Raw genomic sequence first — 18,562 nt, 5'->3', positions numbered from 1 at the left:
TAGTACCCTTGGGCCCTATCTAGTAGTGCTGTTGGTGTGATCCCCGGTGTGAACTTTCTGTTACCCATCCACTCATCAAGGTTCCTCTTGAAGAGTGATAGTGAGGGGCTCTGTCTTATGTAGATCGGGACCCTGTTACATAGTAAGGGAAGTCTCTGTGAAGGGAATCTATTCTTCCAGCAGCTTCTATTCATTGTTGTGTTGAGGTTTATATCCCTGGAGCGGGTAGCTCGAGTAGATTTGGTTTTGCTAAGATGGAGCATGTTCAACAATTCTGGGTTGGACACGGCTCTGTACGTTAGACAGAGATCGCCTCTGAGAAAGCGGTATGCAACAGAGAACAGTCTTTGCTTTTTCAATCATGCTGCATAGGGCAACTGTTTGAGGCCAGTAATCCTCTTGGTTAGGTACCTCTGTAGTCTCTCCAGCTGCTGGAGGTGTCTAGCCAGGTACATTCCAATTGGTGCATTGTACTCAATAATGGGTCTGATGAGGGAAGAGTAGAGAGGCACCATTACATCCTTAGATCTTGATGCAAACCCTTTTGTGATCAGATGGGTCACATAGAAGGATTTTCTAACCACTTTGGCAACATGGTTATCAAAGGAAAGCTGACTATCTGCTTGGGTCCCTAGATCCCTTATTTCTTCTTCAGCTTTCAGGGGATTACCTCCTATGTTGTAGTTTGCGGGTACTCTGTTTTTTCCAAAGGGGATTACTACACAATTTTTTGCATTTAGCTTGAGACCATGGCTTTGACACCATGCATCAGTCTCATTTAGGGCCATCTGGAGGATCTCCATGTCAGCCAGAGACTCTGTTATAGCACCCAGTTTGCAGTCGTCTGCAAACTTAGTCAGCCAAAGCCCTTCCGTGCTTGCCTGTACTTCTGAGAAGTATATGCCAAACAGGAGGGGCCCCAGAACAGAGCCCTGAGGTACACCACTCGTTACTAGTCTGGATTCGGACATAGATCCTGCTACTCTTACTTTATGGGATCTGTCTGAGAGCCAGTTTGCGATCCATCTTGTGATGTAAGGGTTTATGCCCATGCTGGTGAGCTTATCAATAATACCTGAATGGGGAATGGTGTCAAATGCTTTAGCAAGGTCAGGGTAAGCCATGTGTGCCTCCTTTCCTTTATCTATAACCTGAGTAACTGTCTCAAAGAAATCCACCAGGTTCAGCACAATGACAATAAATATACAGAACCAACTGATATTGCCAACATCCTGGCAGATAGGTTCAGTGCTAACTTTACCCCCCTCTCACTCCCTAAAGGGCCCATCTCTATACCGGAAGAATGCAAAGTTCCTGTAATCACAGCTGCACAGGTAAAAACCACACTCCCCAAAGCCAAGAACACAGCATCCATGGGACTTGACAACATCCCAGGCTGCGTTCTACATGAACTACAGAACGAACTGGCATCCCACCTAAGTACCATGTTCAATCATAGCCTCACCTCAGGCTTTGTGCCTACTGAATGGCACAGTGATGGTTATCCCACTCCATAAAGGAGGAGCCACCATGGACCCCAGGAACTACCACCCCATTAGCCTGATGAGCCTGGTCTGCAAGGCCTTGGAACGTATCATCATGGAACTTATAAACAAAGACATCGGTAATCTCCAAACTCTGGACCCCACCCAGTTCGGGTTTGTAAAAGGCAGATCATGTCTCCTAAACCTGATAGACTTGTTTGAAGCAGTAACCAAAGCCGTAGACGAAGGTAAGGTAGTTCACACAGCCTATCTAGATCTTGCCAAGGCTTTCAACACCATCCCCCACTCTGGAATTATAGAAAACTCACTAAACTAGGTATAAATCTCTATGTCACAAGATAGGTTGCCAACTGGATCACTGACAAAACCCACACTGCGAAAGTAGCAGTGACAAGTGGAGTACCACAGGGTTCAGTCCTGGGTCCTCTCCTGTTTGGTATCTACTTCTCTGAAGTACAGGCTAGCACAGAAGGTCTTTGGCTAATGAAGTTCACAGACGACTGCAAACTAGGAGCCGTAATCAAAAATCGTAACAATGTGGACATCCTACAAAAGGGCCTCATTGAGACAGATGCCTGTTGTCAAAGCCATGGCCGCGAGCTCAATGCCAAAAAGTGCATTGTCATCCCCTTTGGTAAAGACTCTGTACCCATGAACTACCACATAGGCAGTAGTCTACTTAACACCAAAAGTATAAGTGACCTTGGGACACAGGTGGACAGTTGTCTTTCCTTTGATAATCACATCACCACAGTAGTCAGGAACTCCTTCTACGTGGCACACCTCATCACAAAAGGTTTCTCATCCAGGAAAAAAAGAGGTCATTGTTCCTCTCTAATTGTCATTCATTAGACTCATTATAGAGTACAATACTCCCTTTTGGTATGTACCTCACAAGACATCTACAACAACTGGAAAGGCCGCAGAAATACCTCACAAAGAGGATTACCAGCCTCAAGCAGATGCCCTGTGCAGACCATCTGAAAAAACTCCAGCTTTACTCCATTGTATATCGCCTACTCAGATGCGATCTCTGCCAAACATACAAAGCTATGTCAGACCCAGAGCTGATGGACATGCTCCACTTAAAGAAATCCAAATCCCTCCAAGCTACATGCTTTAGGGACCTAAATCTTGTCACCACAATAAACGTAACATGCTGGAGGGATAGATTCCTGTCTCGGAGACTTCCCATACTCTGGAACAAACTACCTATCTATATCAAGCAAAGCTCCTCATTAGCACTCTTCAAGAAAAATCTTGATGATTGGATGGGAAATAGGAGATTCCCCCTGGGGATCACTTCTGTGGCTCTGCTCGACGGGCACAGGAAAATAATTTTCTTGGGTGGCAAAAGCCAGGGTATCTTTTTGGCTAGGCTTATATAGACCCTAAGGCCAATAGCCTAGTACCTACCTATGAACCTATGAACCTATTTATTTGCCTTTGAATCAAAGAAAAGGAAAGAACACCAACTTTTTTAAGCTTAACTTCTCATATAATTTGCAGAGGAATTTGTCTACACCTGCATGACATACCACAGACACAGAGAATTTTGTAGTCAGGTATTGCTGGCAGTCTTAATACAGGTAATCAGTTCTGCTGATATCAGGAGCTCAGGCTGCTGTAAACAAGACAGAGAGGTGTAAAACTGTTTTCCACTGTCTTTATTGCAGAGAGGAAGAAAACATACACTGATTCACAGCTACTTCCAATTCAGCCATGCCTTTCATGCTTTCAAAAGAGAGAGAAATTAGGAGAGCACAAAAGTATGAAATCAGACAGTTGAGAAAAATTGCATTGCATTTGCAAGCCAAACATGAAGAAAAATCTACCTACTGATCTCATCCAAGTTTGCAGCAAGTATATGTTTAATGGCTATATGGCACTTGTATTGGGTCATACATCCCAAGTTGGCTTGGGCTCTTGGCAAAATTTTCAATTAAACTGTAAACACAGCTTCACTGGCTCCACTCATTCACTGCTGCCTGTTCTGCTAACTGTTATATTCCAAATTACCAGATCCAAACAGAACCATGGTAGCATGCTAATGTATGTAAACACAGTCCCAGTGTCTCAGATAGGCTGGCAGTCTGCCTGAATGCCTCACAAAGCTGATGCATGATGACATCAGTTACAACCCATAAAAAAAATAAATAAACTGGGAATTAAAGGGTTCACTCAGGAATTCGGCACCCCATTATTTTGCCCCCAAAACCAATAAATACCAAGGAATTTGGTATGGTTTAGAGGTATGAATGGGGTCTATGGCTTTTATGGGATGGGATATCATTAGCTGGGTTTTTTGGGGTTAAGTATTAGTTGAAAGTTGGCTAACCAGATTTCAACAGCTGCAAAGGATTCTTGTGTCAATATCTGGAGTAGAGGGAGTGATGGGCCAGAACAGATTATGGTGGAGTCATCAGTGTAATGGACCAGAGTGGCATGGAGTGTAGCTTTGTGAAGTTTATTGGTGAATATGGTGAATAGGAGAGGACAGTGGATGGATCCCTGGGGAATGCCTAAGGTTACAGGTAGGAGGAGAGATAAGGAATGTTGCCATTTTATTGCCTGTTGATGATTAGTTAAATAGTCCTGTAACCAGGCTATAGTGGAGTGGTTTACATTATGTTCAGAGTGTACAGCAAGGAGGTTTGCATAGCAGTCAGTATTGTAGGCCTTGGAGAGATCTAGGAAGACAGTGGAGACAAGGTTGCCATTTTTCTAGAGTTGGTTTACAGCATTGGTAAAGCTAATAAGGGCTGTGGTAGTACCATGATTGGGACAGTATCCATGTTGGGTGTTGGTCAACAGTTTATTTGTAAGGAAGTAGTTAATTATTTAGGAATGTATGCATTTCTTGAGAATTTTTGACAGGGGAAATAGACTGGCAATAGGTTGGTAGGTAGATAGTTCTACTGAGTTGCCCTTGCCCCTTTGTGAAGTGGTATTATATATGAAATTTTCCATAGTGATGGGACGCGTTGCTCTGACAAAGAGCGATTAATTAACAGGGAGACAGGATATGAGATGGCTTTGGCTGCGATCTTAAGGTATTCTGCAGGTAATGTATCAGCAGCCAGAGTTGTGGGTTTAAGTTTATTCAGATATTTATATATTGTACAGGTTACTGCGGTGGTGGTGCTGCGGTAGCGTTGTTGCCTCACAGTAAGACATTGTCCTGTTTGATTCTCAGCTAAAGCGTCTTCTGTGTGGAGACGTGCATGAATGGGCCTACTTTTGTTGAAGGTTGTGCGTCAGGGCTGGCAACTCGGCACGTAAAAATCTACTGCCAATCATTAGCAGACCGGAGTTCCACTGTGGCGACCCCTAACCGGAAAAAGCCAAAAGACACAACAACAACTGGTAGGGGCAGGTTGTTAGGAGAAGCAGTTTTGATCTACAGGTGAGGATGATAGGACTGGATCTGAAATAGAAAAAATATTGTTAGTGAGGGCTAGTATGGATTTGGTGAAGTATTACAAGGCATATCACACAAAAGATTTCAGAAATGATGGCTAACCCCACATACGTCAAGAAAAAAAATGATAGTGATATTTGGGATCCTCTCAGAGTATTGGAACTCCTCCACTCTTACAGCATCTGTTGATTTTAGTGACCAAGAAAAACTACTATGTGTTGGAAATTTCCTAATACACTCCTGGTGTCTATCTGCTGGCAGGTACTGAAAGAGATTTATAAGTCAGAAAAGACAAAAGTGATAAATAGGAAGCCCAAAGAAGCTTCCTTATATGTTAAAATGGATCTATGCCAAGATTTTTTACCTTCACTGCCTTAATTAAGCTCCACATCATATAGAAATTATACATATCTATCATTAACTTTTTCCATATAGACCACTCTCCACCTTCTCAGCTTAGTCATTCTTACTTCTCTAATGTGAAAAGCAATTCTAGTGCTTTTCTTGTTTCTCTTCATGAATTCCTGTTGACTTTGGGATAAGCCTCCTCTTCTAAGCAATTCCCTATCTCTCCTCTTTCTTTATGTAATGCAGTTTTGTTTATGCATGTTGTGCATCTTGTAAAGACTGATAATGGTTTAAGTGTAGCTTTGCATTGTTTGCTGGATAATACAGTGCCCATTATTAGAGGAATAATAATTCTATTTGTATTGAATGTTTTATAAAAGGTTCATCTGTCAACATTTGTTGTACTATAGTCCATTGTTGAAACTTAAATAAAAAGGATCATACAAAAAAAGGCAAAAGAAATGATGGTAGTTGTCATGGTTTAAATTGTCAATTTACTTTTAGTCTGGAAATAAAATTGAAACATAGTTTGCTCAGAGCTGTGTTGCACTCAATATGTCTTGCTCATCAAACCTTATCTCTCACACCAAAAATGTTTCCTTATGTTACTACTAGTAAAAACTAGGCAGATTCTGAACCATGTTATGTAGTCTGTGGAGCCACTAGTATTTATCACATATTTTTTTGAAGTATCACTTTCTCATTTCACCAACATTTCAGTAAATCAGGGCTTGTTTTGTCACAGGTGTTCTAATTTAATGTGAGGTTGTGTGCTTTCTTGTTATTTTTTCTTTGATTAAATATGACCTCAGAGACTTTTTTTTTCTAATTCTTGGTTGACTAGGTGGGTTCCTGTTGATTTGTCGACAGCTTAGGTTGTCGAATGTTAAATCATCTACATCTAAGGGTTGAATGCTTAAAAATAGCGAATGGCCACATCATCGAATTCTTTCCTCTGGAAAGAATTTGCATGGCCGTTATCAGGGATTTGCCCTTTCCCCAATGTAGGGTAATCTCAGAGTTGGTATATTTAGTTAGGGGGGTATGGGGTGCAGCCCCCCACATCAGGGGTGTGAGGGGTGAAGCCCCCCCCATGTTTGGGTCTGTTTATTTTGCTTATGGATGGCCACCCGAATTCTTTCCCAATGAAAGAATTCGATGATGTGGCCATTCGCTATTTTAAGCATTTGACATTTAGGTGTCGATAATTTAGCATTGTTATGATACAGACCCAACTAGGTTAGTATCCTAAGGTAGAATTTATTCTAGTAGCAGAAATTTGGCCAGGGCAATGGGGAACTTCCCCTACTCATTGCAGAAGGGAGAAGAGATTGGGTGTTACACATCCTGACTTCCTTTTTCCTGGCCAGGTGAGGAAGCAGGCAGGAGGAACAGGGAGAAGCATGGCTGCTGAGAGCCAATGCCATTTGGAAGTTAAATGTGTTGAAAATAAAGAAAAAATGATAGAATCACTACCAGAAATGTTTACAGGCAATGCAGGAGCAGAGAAAATGTCTGCTGATTATGAGCAGATTGGGAAGGAGATGGAGCCAAATGCAGTGGTGGAGATGGATTCAGAAGAAAATTTCCAGAAAAATCTGTTTGAAATGGCAGAAATGGCAGAAAAATGTGTTATTTCAACCCTCTAGTTAGGAGCGTTGTAGGATGAGTATCTGGAGGAGCTAGTTAACCAGAATGAGCCAGAAAGTAGAACTGCTATATCCTGGAGTGACATTATGGAAAAAATATAAGCAGGAGAAAAAGAGTCAGAGAAGGTTCCAGAAAAAAAAGTCATATGCTCAAACCCTGGAAGAAGGAGCTAAGGAGAAGATTGAGATGAAGGAAGTAAAGAAAAATGTGTTGTTTGGATAAGCAGTGAAAAATAAAAAGGCCTAGACATATATGAGTTATGGGACAATTTTATTGCTCCTCTGGGATTTAAAGCTGAAGAGGTAAGAACTTTCATTTTAATTATCAAAGAGATGTGTTGTGACTTGTTTTTTGAAACTGGCCAGGCTATGGAAAACTTTTGGGGACCTATGAAAAAAAGAAAGTAGAATTTCCATGGTCAGAATATGTTGTACAAGTGTTTTTCAGGCAAACAAAAAAAAAGAATCTTGATTCAGTTTGGAACAGAAGCGCGAGAAAAAGAACTGACAGAATATTTGTTGACAATATGTAAAGAAGTTGTGAACACTACTAAAATCTATGCTGAAAGAGGATTATGAACTGAGGGTTGGGGATGTGGAATAATTTTAAAAATGGAAAAGGATGATGTGATACACATACCTAGTATTATTAATGTGTATGCTATGGCAATAGAGGTTTTGCAAGGTACAGAGGACAACCAAAGACTTGTTATTTTGGTGGAAAAAGCGATCATTTAAATAATTATTGTGACAAAAAGATGCTATTTATATGGCCAGGCAGGTCATAATGCAAAGAAATGTGAAGTGAAATGTAAGAAATTGGGTAAAACAGAACATTCATTGTTAGAATGTGAGGTAGAAATACAAGAGAATGGAAAAAAAATGAAAATGTAAATTAAATAATACAAGAAAAAGAGTTAGAAAAGAATAGTACACAAGAATGCACAACACAACAAGAAAAAAAACATTTAAACGATATTTAAATGTAAAGAGAAATACAAAGAGAAAGAAAAAATAAAAGAGAGACAGCTGAAAAAAGTGAAGAAGAGTCAGAGTGGCATACAGCAAAAGGCAAAAATTCAATATGAAAGAGATTTAGGGAAAGAAAAAGAACATTTAAAAATATAACGGTAAGAGAGAATAAGAAAGGTAAGGGATAAGACGATTATTCTAATAACTGCTCTATAAAGCTGAAAATATCAGCTTTGAACTTAAACGGTATGAAGAATTAAGAGAAGAATTAGTATTTTACACTGGTGTGCTGCAGTAGATGTTCAAGTAATAGTGTTAGAGGACATTAGAATGCTAACAGAAGAAGATGAAGGGGTGCAAACAGAAAAACTTTGGAATGGTACTGTTGTTTGAAATATAGACAAAGGAACATACTCAGGTATATGTACACTATGCCAAAAAATATAAAAAGTATTAGATATTACAATAGTAAAACTGAGCCAAATAACAGTAGTAGATATAAGATGGAACAATATGTATATAGACTAATAGCTTTATATACATATGTGACAAAAAGAAAGTGAAGCAATGTTTAAAAGTATTCCTAATCATGTCTGTGTCAACATTCATATAATAATGACCAGTGACTTTAATTATAATTTGAGAAATAAAAAGAAAAGTTGTGATGTTAAAATGGCTACTGAAATTATGAAAAGTGAGAAATTAAAAATAGGGGAAAATAAACCCTGGACAGACATTGAATATTTTTTGATATCAGAAAGCCTAAAAATTACACAAAAAGAAGTTAAATATAATGGGTTCTCTGATCATGTGGTGAGTTGGATAAGAATTCATGAAAATGAGGAATATATTAAAATTGGAAATGGCATAAAAAGAGTAAATGAAAAAAGAGTTAGATTTAGGAGAGAGAAAAGAAATTACAGAATTATGGTAACAACATATCAGTATGAGTGATTTTTATGAAAACTGGACAGTATGGTGGATTCCAATAAAAAAGAAATAGAAAAAGTTTATTTTTTAGAATGTATAGAACAGAAAAGAGTAAAAAAGAAATAGAATATAAAATATGAAGGCAAAAATATTTAAAGACTTAATAGAGAAGAAAAAATGTTTTTTTATGAAAAAGAAAAAGAATTATATAGAAGAAACCAGGATAAGTTTAATAAATTGTTATATAAGCAAAAATATTGTTTACAAAAGAAGAAGTAGCGCCATACTTATGTAAGATAGTAAAAGAAGAAAATATAATAAGAGAATTAAAAAAATAAAGAAGGGAAACAAGGTAAAAAAAAGGAGAATGTATTAAATAATTAAAGCATATGTATTAGACTTGTATTGTAAAAGAAAAGTTAACACAGAACAAATCTATAATGGTGGAATTTTAAATAAAAAAGATAATGAATATTTAGAGAGGAAAATAAATGTAAATGAGTTGAATGCGATCTTGAAAGATATTAACGTTAATTCAGCTACAGGTTTGGATGGAACTGAACATACTGTGTATAAAGAAATATATGACTGGCAAAAATTATGTCTATAGATGTAATGAATGAGTTGCTAGAAAGAGTAATTAAGTATAAAGAAATTTGCACAGGTGTGATAAAATTTATATTAAAGAAAGGAGATAAATTTTAAATTAAAAACAATTGGAGACCAATTACACTGAATAACACAGATTATAAAATATTCATGATAATAGCAACTAAAAGACTACAATGTAAAATAGAAAGATTATATGATCAGAATTTGTTTGGGAGAAACAGAAAGGGGAGTCAAGGCCTATCATAGATAATAAGGGAAGTAATTGATGATGATATTAATAAAAAAATTGGAAATAATCATGATAGGTAATGTCAGTAAGGCATATGAAAATATTAAGTGTAAAGCATTATGGGGAATTTTACAAGCACACAATATAATTGATAAAAAAGTAATTACATCAATATATGAAAAGAATTATATGAAATTGAAAGTAAACAGTTGGATTGGGGAAGATTTGAAAATAGAGTGTGGTAAAAAACAAGGATGTCTGGCAAGCAGTATGACCTTTGCTATAATCTTGAACACAGTACCAATGAAAATTAAGAAAATGTCAATTAAGGGAGAATATAGAATGATGGAGGAAATATAGTTACCAATAATGTGTACTTATTCTGATGATATTGTAGTAATAGCAAAAAACAAAATCTGGATGGAAAACATTAATGAAAATATGAATACTCAGTTGAAGAAAATTGGTTTAAGCATAAATAAAGAGAAAAACAAAGGATTTGAGTATGAAAATATTATAGGAGATGTGGAATATAATGAAAATAGTATAGATATTTCAGAAATAGTATTTGGTAGGACAGAATACAGACATGAATGACGGGATAAAATTATTAAAGGAATGAAAGAGATGATCACATTCTGGATGATATATAGGTTTTCATACAAAAAGAAAGAGCATTTGATAAATACCATAATAATAGGTAAAATAGCTTATATTGCAAATATTTATATGATGCCAATGAAATGTGAAACATAGATAATGCAATTTTTTCATTTATTCAGGGGTCAAGACTGAACCATGTTAAGATGGGAATTTTGTATATGAACTACGAATACTGTGGATTGGGGCTGATAAATCCAATTGTGCATGCAGCCTTTTTAAGTATGTATAAAGTGATAAAAGGAATAATGAAAAATAATAAAGATTTGACAGAAACAATAATGTTTGTAAATATAGAAAAATGTGGGAAAATGGAAATGAAAAAAGAAGTAAAAGTGTTATTAATGAAGAAATTAAAGAATTTTACAGTAAAATTGTATTGTGGAGATTTAAAAAAGAATGTGATAGAAAAGAACAGAAAAAGAATGGTATGTTAACATTATGATATCCTTTTATTTGGCGGATCCATGGAAGACGTTAGAGATAGATAAGAAGAAAGCAATAATGATGAGATACAGAAATTATAAAAGAATTATGGAATGCAATGATATTTTGTGGAGATTGTCCATAGGAAAGTTACTAGTGGGGGCAAATATGCCATGCAAGAGAAAACAGGATAGAATATGTAATAAATGTAAAGAATTGGAAACTACAGAACATTTTTTTTTTAATATGAGAGAATTCAAAAACTGTAGAAAGAAGTATGTAAACATGATTTGATTAAAAGTTATTTAAAGTTTGAAATGTTAAACCTGGACATGATAGAATATAAGTTTTATGAGACAAGATCCCAGAATGAAAGTAAGAGACTGGATGGAATCATATTCTATGTAACATGGACTATATGGAATGAAAGACTTAATTAAATGAGGTACAATCGAAAATGGACAATGACAAAATACTGGGAAAAGTATGGTTTTGGTTGTGGTTAAGGAGTGTAATACTTAAAATGAAAATATAAATATACTGAATTATGTTAAGATATGTAAATATTGTAAATATTCATTGTATATATGTATACAAATAAAAAGCCCTACTCTTTTTATATGTGCCACATAAACTGTTATATCCACCTGAGCTAACACCAACTCAAGAAGATGTGGCCTCTTTTTAACATCTCATCTGAAGAATAGCACACTTACAAGTGCAGCACTACCCCATACCCCCCTTTTGCTGCACTATAATGTCAGCAGTCTATCTACCAGATGTAGAATTAGAACCCACAACCTTAAGCACCAAAGGTGAAGGTGTTACCTCTTCTACCACTGACACTGCTATAACTGCAAATATACAGATAGATTATATAGACTCACATGTAGAAACAAGAACAAATGGACCTTACAACTGTAATGTCAGATCATTCAGAAAGGGGCATGTTCTTGTAGAGAAATGACAGTGACATCAACAGGAAAGGAGTTTATCACCTATGAGCATGTGATAGACAAGCACGTGTTGTATAGTTATGTAAATGCTAAGTGCTAATTTAATAACAACCAACATACATAAATGACAAATGACAAGACAGAGCGGATGACAAGCCCTGAGTCTGGTTTTGCCATTACTGATTTGCAAGCTCCTCAGACATTGTAATACTGGGCATGCATATGGAATTACAGAGAACTGTAACATAACAATGATTCAACAGCAGCAACACAATAGAAAATGTGGTAACAGAGGACTGATGACAATATTTTATTGTCTGGTAGCAGTGCATATAGTAAGAAACACTTATGGAATCGCTTATCTGCTATTAAGCTGCATAGTGTGACTAAATAATTGCAATGTTAAAAGACATGTACAGAAAAACAGTTGCAATACAGTGCGTAATTATCTTGTGAATCAGTAATGCATATGAGCAATGAATGACAGAAGAAACCATTCGCATCACATCATTTTCAAACACATGCCACAACAGGCACCACAGACGTGCATAACCATCATGGTTGCCACAGAAATGTGCATTTTTGGTCATGTCATGAAGACCAAACACCACGAAAGACTTACAGTAATTTACTATCATATAAGGTGTATGGGTGATATGCCTGGTCAGAATGACCTCATCAGTGTATTGAACTAGAAGTGGTAGCAGACATTATAACTTAGTAATGTTGTGCTATTGTTGATGCCATACAAAACAACTAGAATTTGAAAAATGGAAATGTTCTCCACCAACCCCACTTAACAAATGTTTATACCACTTTCCCTCTAAATACATTAAATCAATATTTTTTTTCTGTCCATGACACTCTTATTTAAAGCACTAATGCATGTATTTTTGGACAGAGTTTGCCAAAAAATCAACATTTTTAGGTAATATTGAGAAAACTGTAATCCTTAGAGTACAAACAGTATGCATAGCTACACCCCAGTGTTGCAAAGAAGTTACTGATGTGAAAGGTGGGCTTAGAAAATGGTGGAGTCATGTAGCAGTTTAAAACATTTATCCAAAGTAGAAGGTAAGTGAGCACATGCTCAACTAACTGTAAACATTCTCACTAACACACACACACACACACACACACACACACACACACACACACACACACACACACACACACACACACACACACACACACACACACATCTTCCAGTGAACCTCTTACCTATCTAGTTACATAATATAAAGAGCAGTGTATTAGTCACAAGTGCTACAGTAGAAGTATGACTCTTAAGGGGAGAAAGAGTGCACTTTTGTCAGAATGACCTCATCCATGTATTTCATTGAGGCTGCTTCCATATAATATGTGATAAGGGAGCTGATTCCTCATTTAACTGCATTCTGTTCATGGAAAGTTCATACAGCAACAAGCATTACACACATGCACAAATTTCCCATGTTAAGCATCAAACCTCCTATCTATGTACTTAGACAATCTAGAGGGCACTGCATTAGTTGTACGTGCCTGAGGAGAATTACGACTTTTAAGGGGAGAGAGTACAATTTTGTCAGGATGACCTCATCAATGTGTTTTATACAGGATGCTTTAATAAAATTGTGGTAAGGGAGTTGTGTGCACATTTAAATGCATTCTCTTTAGGGGAAGTTGATACACCAACAAGCATTAAGTACACACAAAACTTCTCATGTTGAGCATTGAATCTCCTACCTATCTTGTTACACAATCTATTGAGCACTGTATTAGTCACAAGTGCCTCAGGAGAAGCCTGACTTTGAAGAGTAGAGATTGCACTTTTGTCAGGATGACCTCATCGTTGTGTTTCATGGAGGATGTTTCATCCAAAAATGGGATAAGGAAGCAGTGCTAACAATTGAATATAACTTTCTCAGGGGAAGTGGACACAGCATCTGTTCCACCCAGTCTCACAAACACATATCTTCCCTGTGGGACTCTGAAACTACTGCCTATGTATGTTACACAATCTAGAGAGCACTGTGTTAGTTGCAAGTGCCACAGGAGAAGTCAGACATTGATGGGTACAGAGTGCATTTTGCTTGGATGTGTTTGCATAGGTATTTTTATACCCCAAGCAGATTCCAAAAATATTGTCATCGGGTAAATTACAAATGTTAAAGGTGTGATGAGGAAGAAAGAGACAACTGGGAACAGTTGCAAGTGCCACAGGAGAAGTCAGACATTGATGGGTACAGAGTGCATTTTGCTTGGATGTGTTTGCATAGGTATTTTTATACCCCAAGCAGATTCCAAAAATATTGTCATCAGGTAAATTACAAATGTTAAAGGTGTGATGAGGAAGAAAGAGACAACTGGGAACAAATTTTTGGTAGTGTAATGAGATGACAGAGTTTAAAAAATTTCATACAGATTACCTTAACAGAAATACTGGGTGAACAAATTGGTGTAACTAAAGAAATTATTTTTTTTAACCTATGATACAGAATCAGAATTGCCTAGACATAGTAAGGCCTTGTTGATTTTAATTCTGGTAGCTGCCAAAAAAGCAATTACTAGAAAATGGAAATCAAAGTCTAAACCAGTTGTACTAGAAGAAGTGAATATACTAACGGATAAAATATCTGGAAGTGGGATCTTTCAAAGGATCTATTTTACTATTTTGAATTACCATAAAGTTGAGTTTTAAAACATCGAGAACCTAATGTCAAATGCTCAAAACACTGAAAAATCATAACATTGACTCCCATAACATTGAATTTCTCAATGCATACATTATATTGCATTTCCTCCAACTTAAACATTACTACAAGTAAGCATGTACTGTTATAAACGTTTCTGCAGGGGGCCATGCCCCCCCACCTCCCCACACCCGCTGAAAATTAAATATACCAACTCTGAGATCATACTATAGTGGAGGAAATGTAAATGTCCCTATCCTCACTGTACTGTGATCTCAATACAAGATGTCCAAATAATTTCTAAAATACACATCTGTCCCTTTGCAAAACATCTACATACTGCCAACACAAACACATCCACTCCTAGTCACTTTTCCCAGCACCATAAATAACACTCATATGATTTTCTTTCAAATTAATAAATCCTACCTTCAACAAGAAAATGTTCCTTACCCTTTTCTTCAAAAGTTGTACTACTCAAGCTGACAAATTCCCTTCACTATTTAAACATAACATCCACAATGTCTCTTTACTACAGTGTATGAGTTGTTAAAGTGATACTGCAGTATTCAAACTCAACAGAATATGAACATTAGCATTTTCAATGTTATCAGGCTTGATGTTATAATCTTTTAGTGTTTTCAGCATTCAACATTATGGTCTCAACGTTTTAAAACTCATTGTTATGGTAATTCGACACAGTGATGTAGATCCCTTTAGAAAAGGGTAACAGGAAATTACATAGAAAAGAATGGGAATTGTGGGAACAATGCATGCAGAATAATGTTTTGGAGGATGAATGAGGTTTAAGGGAAGGCAGGAATTGAATGAGCCTTGTAGTGCCTGACTGACAATGGCTGGATAGATTATAAGTGATGTATAACATTTGCAATTGAGAATACGTCAATATGTTTTGTTTCTATTTATATAAATATATGATTGCCTGTCATAAGTGATAATTCAATAAAGATGTTTCTTGTTAAACTAAATGCTTCACAGGCCTTATTTCTTTCAATTCTTTGCCATTATATCTTGTACCACAGAGTCTGAAATCTGTCAGGTGTGTTTTATGAAGTAACTTTTATCCCTGTTGCTGGGGGGTGTAAAGACGCCAGGCATATTTGCTTTAAGACAGCTTAAACTAAATTTTTCACTTTTTTCCTTGGGTAGTGAATCCTGCTTGAGTCCTTCCATATAGGGCAGACATTACAAAATGAGGATATGATAGATGAAAATACAAAAAGTAAATTGAATGCAATCCAGTGATATATGTAGCAATGACTAGAGTAAGAAGTGCATTCAAGTGAAAAATCCTTCCTTCTCCCATTTCCTTGCAACATCAGACATGCAACTTGTGGAACATACTGTCAGACTTGTAGTTAATGACAAATAATATGAAAGCAGACAGACTAATGATTACATGTTGTCAGCAATAGTGACAAAAAACAGAATGGTATCACAACATGTGATTAAATATGTATTCAGACAGCCCTCTGTAAAAGTGCAATTTAAGTGTATTCTAACCTTGCATCAAATGTCCTTTATCACTTAGCTCACCCCATTTGACACCTTGCACCACAAAGCAAATTACCTGTCTGGTGTATTTTCTTCAATGAGTAATATCCAGAGTGCTGATGGATGTGCAATGCTGCTGGGCTGGTTTGTCCTACCTAAAGTAGTCAAACTAATTTTTTTTCCTGAAGCCATGAAACTGACTTTCATGCTGCCAAGTGGTGTGAAAATACAGAAGCATTCAAACAGCTTTTGGGAAATAACAACTTGAAGACACATGAAATGAATCATGCTATATATGTAGCAATGAGCACAGCTAGTAATGCATTACAGTGATACATTCAGCTGTCTCACATCTCATTGCCACATCAGTACTATCATGTATGTCTGACAATATCAGGACTTTAGCTAATGTTATGGGAATGGAGAAGGGCACAGGGAGCAGCAAAAATTCATTCATTGTTCACACAGCACACATAATTAATATATACATCATTTAAAATGTCTTATCTGTCTGTCACCTTTAGTCAATACTGACCTTACTTGAGTTTCCCACATCAGCACATTTATACAACAAAATGAGTGCAATGTTTTATTATGAGTTCCCTCAGTCAAATGATCTGGGAACAGGTTTCAATCCCAGCATCATCTGTACTGTTTCTCTAAGCTGAAAACCCTTACATATTATGTGACAGAGATAGGAGTGTTTGTCTTTTGGCATTTCCCGGTTAGGGTTCGCCACAGTGGAACTCAGGTCCGCTAATGATTGGCAGTCGATTTTTATGGTGCCTAGTTGCCAGCCCGATGCCCAACCTTCAGTGAAGACATGCCCATTCACGCATGTCTTTCGGAGGCCACTCGACCATGGGGAGGACATGCAGACTCCACACAGAAGGCACTCCAGCCAAGAATCAAACAGGAGAACCTCTAACAACTTTATTCACTCAGTACTGTTCAGACTGCTGAGTAATGCGCACCAATGCCATTCTTCATTGCGCTATTTATGGCATTCTAAATAAAGTTTGTCGATTTTTACCTTGGCCAGAGAAATGCAGTTCAGTACAACTGAAAACTACCAGTCAACAGTGCACAATACCAAATAGCAAGCAAATGATACAAGAAAAAATATACATCAGATACTTTAAATGCACATTTTACATGTTTAATCAGATTTGTTATGTTGCAACAGGGGTCTGTAGGGATTTAACCCTCAAACAAGGTAATGAAATCACTCATTTCACAGTACTTCCCAGAGCTACTACAGAGACAGAGAGAGAGAGAGAGAGAGACTTATATTAGTATGGTGAACAAGAGTTTAGATATAATGATAATGTGACACTGTATCGTCACATTGAAAGTAAAACAGAAACAAGTTATGAAAGTTGTCCTTTCAATTTGACAGTGAATTCTTGGATGATTGGGATATTGCAATCAGTTACCATAGCCATGTGCTCACACAATATTAAGCAAAGACTGCAAACACCGCAGGTGTATCCGTTTTTTTCTGTCTGGTGCCTTATTTCATTATCTATGCTTTCATAATAGCAATTCTATTTTATTGCCATATGTTATCCTTACCAATGCTTAAAGTATGCCCTTTAATAGTAACATTATTTCTTACTAAAGGGCAGCAATTTTGGATATTAAAGCCAGCATTTGAATGTTAGGACTGCTGATCTCCTAAATCACTCAATGTACTTTCAGACTTTTTGGTACACCCCTTCTCCCTGACATACTCACAGCAGGTGTACATCAAAGAGGTGAGACTGTGAAAGCTGATTTTTCCTGCATTAAGAGTAATCATAGACACCTATAAGCCATTAACAGGGAACAATTCTCAAAGCTCATTCTTGCATTGCTAGGGCATGCGCATGTAATTATGTAGGTCTTTACACCATGTTGACATTGACTACACTCTTGTACAGATTGTGGTATTCAGGATGTGCTGAGGAGGGATGCTGGGTATATTGGGAAAAGGATGCTAAGGATGCCAGGTAACAGGAAAAGAGGAAGGCCTAAGATGAGGTTTATGGATGTGGTGAGAGAGGACATGCAGGCGGTTGGTGTGAAGGAGCTTGATGCAGAGGACAGGAAGACATGGAAACAGATGATCCGCTGTGGCGACTCCTAACGGGAACAGCCGAAAGAAGATGATGATGATGATGAGGAATGTTAATGATTTAACACCTCATGTACATACTGACAGTATGGACAGGGCTTACTTTGCACTATATAAAGCTAACTGTCTAATGTCCTTTGTATCATAATGGACTGTTTTGGAACATATTGATACTGTAGAAAAATAAGACTTTGAGAGATTTATTTATTTTTCTGCAGTGTTGTATTGGTAAGGTATGCTACCATTTGTTAAATAATGCTTTTAGTTTAACATTAAAAGGTAAATTGTCAAAGAGCAACGTTATTACCTTACATATATATATATATATATATATATATATATTTTTTTTTTTTTTTTCTTTTATCCTTTTCTTTTTCAATAGTAATGTCAGTATTTCTAAAATTATGCTACTGAATAAAACATGACAACTAATTTAGTCTGTCTGTCATGCTTGCACCCTTATTGCAGATGATTGCATTGCAACTATGTGGGAAGGTCTGGCATTTTATCTGTACTAACAGGAAGTGAAAAATGTGTTTTATTTGTGGATT

This window comes from Protopterus annectens, chromosome 3.part1 (genome assembly GCF_019279795.1).
Source record: "Protopterus annectens isolate FY-2018-M chromosome 3.part1, PAN1.0, whole genome shotgun sequence".
Taxonomy (NCBI): domain Eukaryota; kingdom Metazoa; phylum Chordata; order Ceratodontiformes; family Protopteridae; genus Protopterus; species Protopterus annectens.
The sequence above is the reverse complement of the archived record's forward strand: the minus strand, read 5'-3'. Positions refer to the sequence as shown.